This window comes from Tupaia chinensis, unplaced genomic scaffold (assembly GCF_000334495.1).
Source record: "Tupaia chinensis unplaced genomic scaffold, TupChi_1.0 Scaffold000127_2, whole genome shotgun sequence".
In the NCBI taxonomy this organism is placed as follows: Eukaryota; Metazoa; Chordata; class Mammalia; order Scandentia; family Tupaiidae; genus Tupaia; species Tupaia belangeri.
The window spans coordinates 1,298,720-1,312,033 of record NW_006159596.1 but is presented as its reverse complement, the minus strand read 5'-3'; the positions used below and the strand labels follow the sequence as shown (position 1 = coordinate 1,312,033).

General features: G+C 41.2%; 1 protein-coding gene across 3 annotated transcripts in view; it reads right to left on the bottom strand.

The window, feature by feature from the left end:
• SCOC (short coiled-coil protein) overlaps positions 1-13,314 on the bottom strand; it is a 44,826-nt gene that overhangs the window by 5,054 nt on the left and 26,458 nt on the right. Inside the window, exon 1 of one of the 3 annotated variants that reach the window (XM_014586321.2) lies at positions 2,597-2,702. The exons of 1 other annotated variant lie outside the window; for it this stretch is intronic. The gene's annotated coding sequence lies outside the window, so the exon portion shown is untranslated. Of the gene's footprint in view, positions 1-1,886; positions 1,991-2,596; positions 2,703-13,314 lie in introns of those variants that run through there. One more of the 3 variants, XM_006144632.3, reaches the window with a different exon arrangement.

The window sequence follows — 13,314 nt, the reverse complement described above, 5'->3', positions numbered from 1 at the left end:
CCACTACGCCATCCTCTGGTCCTGAATTTGCCGTAAAAATTTAATGAGTTTATAATGTGTTTGCAAGAATTATCCTCTCTCTCTTTTTGCCCTATTTCAGGCCACACACACAAAAAAGAATTTTAGAAAAACCACCTGGTCCAGCTGCCTCATTTTATAAATAAATAAATCAATACTAAAGACACAATGGCTTATTCAGGATCATAGAAATAGTTACCAACAGAGCCAAGACAATAGCCAATGTTCCAACCTGCTTTTCTCCACTAGCCACGTCTGAGGTCGACATTTTTAAAGCATTTTCCAAAAAAAATCCCTTCAACTGTAACCACTCAACTATTCTGCAACTAAAATTGATTTTCACCAACTGCCATCCACTTACCAGTGAACTAGTGAGACCACTAACATAATGCCTTTAGGCTAAAGACTTTACACGTATTGCTGTTTCATCAAATCAACAGAAGGAAATTGCAAATTATGACGTGGACACTAAATCACAGAAAGGTAATGGGTCAGGTTTTATAGCCAGTGTCCATTCCGAGAATCTGAACTCATTCTAACTTCACAGTCCCTGTTTTTCTCATTATGCAATGGAAGAAACGATAATATGGCCCCAGTGTAAGTTTCACAAACATTTTGCCACCTCTAATCCTCTCATGTCAGACTCCTTTGGTATTTCTTTTTCTTTTTTCTTTTTCTTTTTTTTTTTTTTTTTAGAGATTTTTGCTATAGGGTGCGTGCACTCGCCAGAAGACAGACAGAGACAGAAAGCGAGAAATCACTCCCCAGGGGGGATGGCCATGCCACAATCCTTTCTCCTCCATTCTCCTCTCGGGATCTTGGGCACGCACGCACACGCGCCCAGCGTGAGTTTTTAAGCCACCGCGTCCAGGCCTTGAACCAAGGTCGACAACATGGGAGTTCAGCGACATAGCCATTACACTAATTATTGGTCCCAGATTCCTTTGGTATTTCTACTAAGCAACTGAAGATAAATCCCATCCCCTTTGGGCTACATGAACTTCGGCACGATTTGTTTGTGCACATCTGTTCACGTTCTGCTTTGACGTGTCCTGGTTCCATAAATTCATTTCCAAATTCCACTAGAACAAGGAACAGTTTGGACAAATGGGAATTTAAACAGAAGCTAGAACCCCAGAGATTGGCTAGCTGCATTGCGTACCGAAGAGTACCAGCACTAGAACACGCAGATGCGCAGCCTTGTGTCCTCTGGTATACTTAGGGTACTGGCAACGTCTGCCCTTAATATTGTTACATAACAGCCTGAGAGTGATACATTGTATAACGGAAATCCTGCCTTTCATGAATGTATCCTTTCTCCTTTCCAACCCTTACTCCGCCAGCACTTGTGCAGTGGGGCTCTTGAAGCTGATGAAGAAGCACACCCAGGGGGTGCTTTGTGCACCTGCAAAGATGCTCCAGCCCTGGGTTGATCGCTCATTGACTTCCTTCCTATCCCCGGCGTCCGGTCCCATCACTCAGGCTCTGGCAGGTCATGCACCCGCAAGTCCAACGCCAGGTCCAACCCACCCAAACGCCCCTCCCGCAGCCCCCTTCCAGAGCAGGGCTGGGCAGGACCCCAGAGAGGCGGGAAGAAACAACAGAATGTCTGCATCGGGGATCGCGGGCGGACCTTATCCAATGGAGATATTTTGAAAAAAAAAATTTTTTTTTTCTGAGCCGGCAATGAGAAGATGAGAAAAAGGTTGCGCAGGGGCTCTGCAGAGCGCCAGGCCCCACCGCCCATCCCAGATACCCAGCCTGCGGCGCTTCTTCCCGGGCCGCTTCCAGCCCGCCCCGCCCTCCAGGCCTTCGGCAACTCCCAGTAGCCTGGGATCAGGCCCTCCACTGCCCCGGACGGCCCTCACCTTCCGTTAGGGGCGGCAGAGTTGGAGGGATGGGGAGGACGCCTCAGACCGGGACACTTGGACCAACTGACACCGGCAGCTCCACCCTGTCCGCCCACAGAGCGTGCGCCAAAAGAGAAGTCCCGCCCCTTTCCGCCCCGTCATCCACCAATCCCGACTCCAGGACGCACGCCTGCGCATGAGCTGCCACGGTCCCACTGTCCTATCTCTAAACACCGCGGTCCCCCTTTGCCACAACAGAAAGGCACTGACATCCAATCAAAATGGAGATCGCTGTGGGCGGGTCCGGAAAGAGCAACAGCCAATGACAGAACAGGAGCGAACCTGAGCGTGTGAAAATGAGAGTCTTAGCCAAACAGCTTCTCAGTGTTGTCGGCAACTTGAAATTTGGGGTCAGAAATCCAGCATGGAAAGCCCTGACTGATGTCAGAGAGGAAGTTGGCATAACCAAACGCTAAGCGAGAGAGAGAAGTCATTCAAGTTCAAGAAAAAGGCATTGGTGGACAGAAGACAAAGCAAGCCAACACAGTAACGTGGCTCGCTGATTGCAAAAGTGGACTTTTCTATGTTTTTTAATTTCCCAAATCGGTAAGCTCATTAGTGAAATGTTCCTTCTTGCATCCTCCCCCTTAAAAAAAAAAAAGAACAAAAAACTACCCTTAAACCTATAATGCGCTTAATCATATAATACTTTAGAATTGAGAAAATACCTTAATAGTACTTTGATCCCATCCGATCCTCACAGCAACCCCCAGAAAGGAACTGAAGCTTTAAAAAGTAGATACATTTATTGTTTGAGGGCAAACATGCGGTATGAAATGCTGTGTGCCAGGCTTTGAGGTGTAAAGTGAGCTTTATGACGCCTTCATTACTTAACACAAGGAAACCCCTGTCTGTTGAGAGCATTTGTTGAGTCCAAGGTAGACAAACCCCAACAGTATATTTTTGTTTTAGCTTTGATGCAATCTTCTGAGCTATAGGGTCTCTACTTGTGTCTGATTTTACTTCTGGCAGTTTGTTGTTTGTTCCTTTTGATTTGGGGGATTATTTGTAGATTTCTTCTGAGAGAAAGAGGGAGAGTCCCCAACAGGGTCACAACAGTCACCCCTAGCCATTAGCCAGTGCAGGGTCATAGGCATCCATGTACCAGGGATACTCAGGGAGGTGTCTAGTCTTGAACCAGGAACCTTGCCATGTGAGAGTGCCTCACAAAGCATCTCATTTTTTTAACATTGGCCATGTCTAGCCCCAACTTCTGGCGCAGTTTGCTGATACATCTCCTTAATCCTTTTAAGGGCTATTTTAAAAACTACCATCTGTTGTTCAAGAACTGAACATTTGGCTGGGACTACAATATACAATTTGAGGAAATTTATTAGAATGCAAGGCAGGAGCTAAAGAAAAAAAAAAAGATCCAGCATAACTCTAATAGTAATGCACAAAGGAGAAACTAAGGGTGTGGATGCAGACAGTGTTTAGAAGTAATAAAAATTTTCCAAGATTGTGGAATCTGTGAATCCTCAGATTCAAGAGATCTTTATTCTTGAGCAGGTTTAATACAAAGAATGCCATGCAATGTGAAACTGCAGGACACCAACGACTGAGACAAATATTAAAAACACTTATTTTTTTTTCCTGCTAGAACAGTTTCTAAATTGTTTTCCATTGTGGTAAAATATGCATAACTTAAAATTCAGTATAACCATTTTTTGAAAGAATTATTTATTTAATTTTATTTGTTATTATTACTGTTAAATTTGAGCATAGAGAGACAGAGAGGAAGGAAGGTGAGAAAGCAAACTACCAGGTCCGGGGCTCAAACCATAGTTGATCATGTTGGGAATTCAGCATTATAACCACCATGCCACCTGCCAGCCCCCATACCATAGCCATTTTTAAGTTCAGTGGTATTAAGTGTACTCACATTGTTTTGTCACCAATTTCCAGAACTCTTTAATCTTCGCAAACTGAAGCTCTCTACTCACTAAATAGATCCTGTTTGCCAATCTCCCCAATCCCTGGCAAACACCATTCTATTTTCTACAGCTTAATACTGTAGGCACCTACTATAAGTGAAATCTTTAAATATGTTCTTTTGAAATTGGCTTATGTCACTCAGCATAATGTCCTTAAAGTTCATTCATGTTGTACTATATTGCAGAATTTCCTTTTTAAGGGTGAATGATATTCCATTGTATTCGTATATATTACATACTGTTAAAGTATATATCACATTTTAAAATATCCATTCATCTGTTGATGGATATTTAAATTACTTCTACCTTTTGGCTATTGTGCATAAAGCTGCTATGAAAATGATATGCTAATATCTCTTCAAGACTATTTTTATTTTAAAAATTTTATTTTTTTATTATTAATTTGATGAAAGAGAGAGAAAGTGAGAAAGCAAGCCTCTGGGTTCAGGATTTGAACCACGGTTAGCCATGTGGGCATCCAGCATCTTAACCATCATACTATCTTCTGGCCTCCAGGACTGTTTTTAATTCTTTTTGTTTCTAAGAGGTTTTTGCTCTAGGGTGCGTGCACTCACCAGAGAGACAGAGAGACAGAAAGTGAGAAATCACCCCTCGGGGAGATGGCCACTCCACAATCCCTTCTCTATTTTCTTGGGATTTGGGGCATGCATGCACACATGCCTGGGTAAGTTTCAAGCTGCAGGTTCAGGACTGGAACCTTTGTCAACCACATGAGAGTTTAGTACTTTAATCACTATGCCACCTGCTGGCCCCCCATTTTTAGTTCTTCTGGTTATATACCCGGAAGAGGAATCATTGGATTATATGGTAATTCAATTTTAAAAGCAACGTGGTACAATGTAGTATCAACACAAGAACAAACAAAAAATAAATGACAAAGGAGGATACCTGCAAGTTGATACATGATCAATATGTCAGATAAGGAATGCGTGTGATTAGTTTGTGGGAAAGAACGATATTATTTATTACTGTTGAGAGTGTAAATTTGTTCTATCAATTTTTGTTAATTGTTTATTAACAATCAATTATTGCTAATTGGGTCTACAAAATGCAATTATATTAGGTTGACTTATTCAGATAAAAATAGGAAATTAGATAGTAATCTCACACCACAAATATAACTAAATTTCAAATGAAGTTAATGGCCTACATATGAAATGAAACACAAAGCCCCAAACTTTTAGGAAAAAAACAGATACATTTATGACATCAGCATAAAGAAAATTTGTTGTACCGAGAAAAAAAAATGAAAGATTCAAATGTTTGATTATTTTTAAAAGTTAACACTTTATAAACAGAAGAAAACCCGTCTTTAATCAAGGTAGAAACCAGCCATTGGTGGGGCTAGCAGGTGATGTGGTGGTTAATGCGCTGGACTCCTACCCAGCTGGCTACAATCCCAGTTCCAGACCTGGCAGCTTGAAAATCACACCGGTGGCATGTGCATGTGTATGCCCAAAATCCCGAGAGGAGGACGGAGAAGACAGTGCAAAATGACCATCCCCCCAGGGGCGATTCCTCACTTTCCCTTTCTGTCTCTCTGCAAGTGCAAGTGTCCCATGGCAAAAATCAAAAACAATAAACAAACAAACAAACAAAAACTAAGGGGCCAGCAGGTAGCTTGGTGGTTAAGGATGCTGGACTCCCACATGACTGACCGCAGTTCGAGTCCCAGACCTGGCGGCTTGCTTCCTCACTTTCCCTCTCTCTCTCTCTCTTGTTCTGTCCCTTTCTGGTCAAATTAAAATAAGAAAATAAATAAATAAAGTTAAATAAAAATATTTTTTTAGAAAACAAGCCACAGACTGGGAGAATGTAGTAAAACTCTAAAACTATAAAGAATTTTTACTAATTAGTAAGAAAAAGACAATGTAAGTACAAACAACACGAATAGGCAACTCACAGAAGAAGAGAACTGAATGGTCAGAAAAGGTTTTTTAATGTTTACTCTTACTAGTAGTCAAGGAAATGAACATTAAAGTAATAAGAGAAAGAGGTTAATTCATCAAGAAGATGCAACGCCCTAATAAGAGTGCTATAAACTAGCAATGAAGTAAACATTGACAGAACTGAAACAAACTAACCCACAACTCTATTTGGGCAGTTTGTCACTCCCCATTCATTTTAAAAAAAAAAATAAAACAAGAAAATAAGAATACAGAACAGGGCACCCTGGTAGCATAGTGGGGAGCCAATGTTCTATGTTGCTGGGGCCATATGGGAAGGTGCCCGCCAGGTCGCATCCCAAGGTCTCCCCGTGCACACCAGGTAGGCATTTGTACGCAAGCCAGTGGCCCTGGCTGGCTGCAGCTGGAAGTAGGGTCATAGCGTGAAGGCTGTGTGTGTAGATGGGGGAGAACTGTCAGTCTTCCTGACTCTCTCTCTCTCTCTCATGGAAATAGAAAAAACAAACAAAAACAAAACCATAAGTTAACAAAGTGCAGAACATAGGTCCCAGACTTGTTTGTACCTTAGAATCACCTAGGAATCTTTCAATGTTTCCAGGAAAGAGTCCACACCCCAGACTAAATAAAGCACAATCTTTAGGAGTCGGTGCAGGTATTAGTATTTTTAGAAGCCACAATGTGTTTTCAATACAAGGCTGGCAAATTTCTGAACCAATATAGAAGACTAGAACAGTCATATCAACCAGTGTGACTCAAACGACATGTATAGGTCATTCCACTAAATCACTGAAGAATACAATCAACCAGTGTGACTCAAACGACATGTATAGTTCATTCCACTAAATCACTGAAGAATACTCTCTCTCTCTCTCTCTCTTTCTTCCTTCCTTCCTTCTTTGTTCCTTCCGTCTTTCTTTCTTTTCCTTCCTTCCTTCCTTCCTTCCTTCCTTCCTTCCTTCCTTCCTTTGTTCCTTCCTTCCTTCTTTCTTTTCCTTCCTTCCTTCCTTCCTTCCTTCCTTCCTTCCTTCCTTCCTTCCTTCCTTGTTTCTTTTCCTTCCTTCCTTTCTTTCTTTCTTTCTTTCTTTCTTTCTTTCTTTCTTTCTTTCTTTCTTTTTCTTTCTTTCTTTCCTCCCTCTCTCTCTCTCTCTCTCTCTCTCTTTCTTTCTTTCTTTCTTTCTCTCTTTCTCTCTTTCTTTCTTTCTTTCAGGGAAGGTGTGTGCACTTGTGGGAGAGAGAAAGAGAGACAGACAGACACAGCAACAAGGAAAATGAGAAATCACCACCACCACCACCCCCACGGTGGATGGCCATGCTGCAATCCCTTCTCCTCCATTCTGCTCTGGGATCTTGGGTATACACACACCGAACATGATTTTGAAGCCACTAGTTCTGGGACTTGAACCATGGTTGGCCATGTGGAAATCTAGTGATGTAACGACTATACCATCTGCTGGTCCAACACAGTTTTCTTTTTTTTTTTTTTAACACACAGAGAATATTCACTAAAACTGGGACCAGCAGTTGATGTAATGGCTATGTCGCTGGACCCCCCTGTAGCCGACTGCGCGCTGGACTCCCATGTAGTCGACTGCGGTTCATGTCCCGGACCCGGTGGCTTAAACTCACGCCGGGTGCATGTGCGTGCAAGCCCAGGATCCCAAGAGGAGAATGGAGGAGAAGGGATTGTGGCATGGCCCTCCCCACCCCAGGGGTGATTTCTCATTTTCTGTCTCTGTCTCTCTCTTTCTGGCGAGCACATGTGCCCTATGGCAAAAACCTCTAAATTAAAAATAAAAAGACATTCACTAAAATTGGCTTCATTCTGTATCATAAAACAAACATCAACAAACTTAAAGTAATTGAAATTGTACAAATTATTTTCTATGCCCACAAAGAAATGAACTACGAATCAATAGTTGTAGTTAGTTGTACAAGATCAGCTTTTAAATCAATAACAGGGACCAGCAGATGGAGTAAAGTTTACATTACTGGACTTCCACATAGTCGACCATGGTTTAAGTCCCAGACCCGGTGGCTTAGACTCATGTGTGCATGCCCAAAATCCTGAGAAGAGAATGGAGGAGAAGGGATTGTGGCATGGCCATCCCCCCTGGGGTGTGATTTCCTGCTTTCTGTGTCTCTCTGTCTGTCTCTGTCTCTCTAGCAAGCGCACATACCCTATAGCAAAAACCTCTCTTAAAAAAATTCAATAACAAAGGTATTTGTGTAGTTGGAAATCCAGCTATGCACTTCTAACCAAATCATGGATCAGAGGGGAAGTCACAGGAGAAATTAGAAAACACTTTTTATTAAATTCCCTTCTGAACAAAAAGGTGTAAGTACAAATGTAAACCACCGAGATTGCATAGAAATACCTGATTTTTAAGATGAAACATTTATGTGATATGGAGTATATGGATATCAACATGATAGTTCATCTAAATAAACGCAGAAGATTTTTAGTCGTTTTAAAGAGAATGGAGGAACTCCAAGTGGAGATTGCTGTAAGACAGTACATTACATGAGAAACAAGTGATATGTAATAAAACAGTTTTAAAGATCCTTTTGTTGTTGTTGTTTTTAGAGGTTTTTGCTATAGGGTGCGTGCACTCGCCAGAAAGAGAGACAGAGAAATAGAAAGCGAGAAATCGGGGGGATGGCCACACCACGATCCCTTCTCCATTTTCCTCAGGATCTTTAAGCCACCGGGTCCGGGACTCAAACCGTGGTCGGCTACATGGGACTTCAGTGACATAGCCATTACACTAACTGCTGATCCCTTAAAGATTGTTTTGATATTCTAGTCTGACATACTCATATCATCATACAAACTTCTATCTTGTCTAAGTAATTAGAGAATTCTAAGCATACTGTGGATATTTTAAGGTGAAATATGTTAAATGGAGGCATTTTGATAACTTTCAAGTGTAGCCAGGTGTGCTGTCTGATACTTGAGGCTCATTAATTTGCAAAATATGTTTCCTCTCATTCCTAAATAAGAACTCACATTTCTTTTTCACTTATTTATTTTTCTCTAAAGGTTATTGAATTCATTGAAGAATGAGTGCTGTCCCTAATTAGGTGAGTAAAAAAATAATTCCACTTGTCGAAATCTGATTTCAGAACTAGATGAATACATACTATGGCATACCATACTGAACTCCGCTGTGTAGTCCATTTGCTGCTTGGTAAATGAAGTTGTTCAGGGATACTTCTCTCCAAATAAGTTGCTGGTAACTACCACTTGGCTAATTTGATCAAAGTTATTTTTATTCATTTATTAAATAGAGGAAATGTAAGAATTTACCAGTGCATTTTTAGAGAGTTTCTCAACTAGGACTTCAGAAGGACTTTATGGAATAACACTTTGAGGCTTTTGATGAAAATGATTAGGAATGGTTCTATACACTCTTAGTGCTTATTGTTCTGTAGAAAAAGTATGTTCTAATCCGTGTTTCCCAAAAACTGTTGTTTATACCTCTGTTGTATAAATGAGCTTTTAAAAATACTTACATATGTGTAACAGAAAAGTATGAATAATACAACGAACTCCCAACTTGAAGATACTGCTGCTTAGGACAAAGCTAAGTTGAAAAATGATTTTAATGAAATACTTAATTTACTGTGGCAAAAATTGCGATGTGGGTTTGCAAATGACTGATGTGGAAAAACAGCGCGACAAACATTGGTTTGAAGGAGAAGAAATTGTGTTGTAGTTCTAGCTCGGCCTCCATTTTTCCATCAAATTCTTTATTCATTTATTAATTAAAAGGTTAGTTTGGTGTGCATCCTGAGGTAGATACTGCGGAGCATCCAAATATTGTAAATCAACATAGGCATGAGTCACTTTACTATAGACCCCCCTGTCTCCTCAAATGAAGGCTTGCAATTGTTCATTTAGCATCTTTAACGTGGCATAAAGTAACATAGAGGAGGCCGGCACGTGGTGCAGTGGTTAAGGCACTGGGCTCCCACATGATGGACCATGGTTTGAGTCCCAGACCTGGTGGTTTGAACATTCTGCTGAGTGTGTGTGTGTGCATGCCCGAAGTCCTGAGAGGAGAATGGAAGAGGAGCAATTGTGGTGTGGTTGTCCTCTCTGGGGATGATTTTTCAATTTCCTTTTCTCTTCCCACTCCCTGGCATGCTCTCTGGATGGGCCTTATGGCAAAACCATTAAGAAAAATTTTTTTGAGAAATTATTGAATAATATTACCAGTGAGTTATAGTGGGTGGTTGTTCAGAGTGAAGAGTCAACACTCGATGGTCCAGTTGATCTCACCATCCGGCTCTGGGCACAGTCCCTGCTGTAAGTTCTCAAAGCATATTTCCTGAATGAGTTATCTTTGCACTGTCTTATTCCAGTTTCGATAATGTGATTCTGAGATTCTCTACATACCAATTTATGCTTTTAATTATATTTCAGCTGCGTACATGTTCCCCTAACTTATTTTCCCCCTAAAATTTTATAAAACTAATCTAGCTTTGGAACCAGCAGTTAGCGTAATGGCTATATCACTGGACTCCCATGTAGTTGACCGCGGTTCGCGTCCCATACATAGTGGCTTAAAAAAACTCGTGCTGGGCGCATGTGCGTGCGTGCCCAAGATCCCAAGAGGAGAATGGAGGAGAAGGGATGGCGACATGGCCATCCCCCCGGGGGGTGATTTCTCGCTTTCTGTCTCTCTATCTCTGTCTGTCTGGTGAGCACACGCGCCCTATAGCAAAAAACTCTTCAAAAAAAAAAAAAACCCACAAAACAAAACAAAACAAAACAAAGAAACTATTCTGGCTTTAAAATCAAGACTAATCATTTTCATTTGGGAGCATTAAGGAGGATTTGATTTTATTTTATCGAGAGATTTTTGCTACAGGGTATGTGCGCTTGCCAGAGAGACAGAGAGTGAGAAATCACCCCCCAGAGGGGATGACCACAGTGCAATCCCTTCCTCCTCCATTCTGCTCTTGGGATTTTGGGCATGCACACACATGCACCTGGCATAAGGTTCAAGCCTCTGAGTCCAGGACTTGAACAATGGTCAGCCACATGTGAGTCCAGTGGCATAACAATTACACCATCTGCTAGTCCCAAGAAATATTTTATTTTTTATTTATCTAAAAAAAATTTAGAGAGATTTTTGCTGTAGGGTATAGGGTATGTGCAGTCACCAGAGAAACAGGGAGAGATAGAAAGACAGAAAGCAAGAAATCAGCCCCCAGAGACATGGCCATGCTGCAATCCCTTCTCCTCCATTCTCCTATTAGGATTTTGGGCACGCACGCACACACACCCAGCATGAGCTTAAGCTGCGACGTTCAGGACTTGAACTGCAGCCAACTACGTGGGAGACCTGCAACGTAAACATTATGCCATCTGCTGATCCCACGAGTATTATTTTTGATAAACAAAAAGTGATTCTTAGAAGGACATAGAGGTCAGGATTATAGTGGCAACTAACATTAGTATGACAAATAATATTTTGTAAAAGAGTGCACCTGATACTTAAAGGCACAGTCAGATGGTGAATTTCTGACCTGGCTCAGTAGCCTTGGGAGGCTTTTTAAAGAGTCTAATCTGAAGTTCCTTATAAATGGTTACAGCAAAAGCCAAATAAATCAGTGAGTATTCTTATGGGGCTTTGTCAAATAACACACCAAATTGAGACTAAACTTTTTTTTTTTTTGCAAATAAGTTAGTTTATGCCTCTCTTTAGTAAAAGGAGGAATAAAGAGAGAGAGAAAAATGTATCAGAAGAAAATTATAGTACACTTGTTACTAGATTTTAGCTTGTCCATAGATGATTTTATAGTTTTTAGTGTCCACCTACTATTTGAACAGAATCCTAACCTTTTTCCTGGCTTTCTGTCTTAAGCAATTTTTTCTTAACATTTAAAAATTTTGATTTATTAAAGTTAAAACTGCTTTCCTTGAAATTAAAAAAATAAGTAAATATATAAAAACTAAAACTGCTTTCCTTGAAATTAAAAAAAATAAGTAAATATATAAAAACAAAAAAACAGAAAACATACCTACTTACTGACCATAGTAAGCTATATAGCCTCAGCTAGGTGTTACTTTATAGTATGTTCAATCTACTCACTGAGTTTTATGCCTAAAGTCGAATGTGTGTTCGTACGTATGTTTATATCAACTGTACTTACTTTGGTTTTTGCCATAGGGCGTGTGCACTCGCCAGACAGACAGAGAGAGACAGAGAAACAGAAAGCAAGAAATCACCCCCCAGGGTGGATGGCCACACCACAATCCCTTCTCCTCCATTCTCCTCTCAGGATCTTGGGCATGCAAACACACATGCCCGGTGTGAGTTTAAGCCACCGGGTCCACGGTCGACTACGTGGGAGTTCAGTGACATAGCCATTACACTAACTGCTGGTCCCATTACTCTTTTTTTTTTTTTTGAGAGGTTTTTGCTATAGGGCACATGAGAGAGAGAGACAGAGACACAGAAAGTGAGAAACCACCCTCCAGGGGGATGGCTACACCTCTATCGCTTCTCCTCCATTCTTCTCTCGGGAACTTGGGCATGCACGCGCACGCACCTGGTGTGAGTTTAAGCCACCAGGTTCAGGATGCGAACTGCGGTTGACTACATGGGAGCAGCAGCAACATAACCATTACACCAACTGCTGGTCCCAAATTGTACTTATTTTTGAAAGTATTTAGTTTATTAAGATCTTTTGTAAATCAATAAAATGTGGGGGGGAAAAGGGAAAGCAACTGTAGATACCAGAGACAGTGTGGGAGAAGGGCAGGAAATGGCAGAAGGTGAGAGGGAGGAAACCAAGGGAGGAAGAAAGAAGTAAAATATATAAGAAACAAGAAATGGAAAAGTATTTGTTGAAGATAACATGGATGGTAATGTCTTTGATTGAGCCGATATACAGTGTATTCTGGATGGGAAAATTCATTTCATATGCTGCAATGATATACAGTGAATGAATGTAAAATAAATTTAAAATAAAAAGAAAAGGCGTGTACCCGACTTGTTAGGAAGGTTCTAAAATGCTAGGTGGCTAACGTGTTTTCTTAATTTCAGTATACTAGGATAATATCTATAGTTTTCTGTTCTCCTGGTAACCTCTTAAAATAAAAATAATCAACTTGGAAGAGTTCCTCCATCAACTTCCATCAGAATCTGGGATTTTTAACTAGGTCCCTGTTTCATGAATATTGGCAGAAGACATGAGATACCTGGGTCAGAGTCCAAGGACTGTGTTACTCACAGCCCACCAGCAGCATACGCTTCATCATGCTGACCCATTAGAGTGAAGCAAGGGGCTCTGATAGATACCTGTATGTGCAGAGAGTTGTAGTACATGGGAACCAGCAGTTAGCGTAATGGCTATGTCGCTGGACTCCCACATAGTAGACCGTGGTTCACGTCTCGGACCCGATGGCTTAAAACTCACGCCGGGTGTGTGTGCATGCACGCCCAAGATCCTGAGAGGAGAATGGAGGAGAAGGGATTGCGGCGTGACCATCCCCCCTGGGGGGTGATTTCT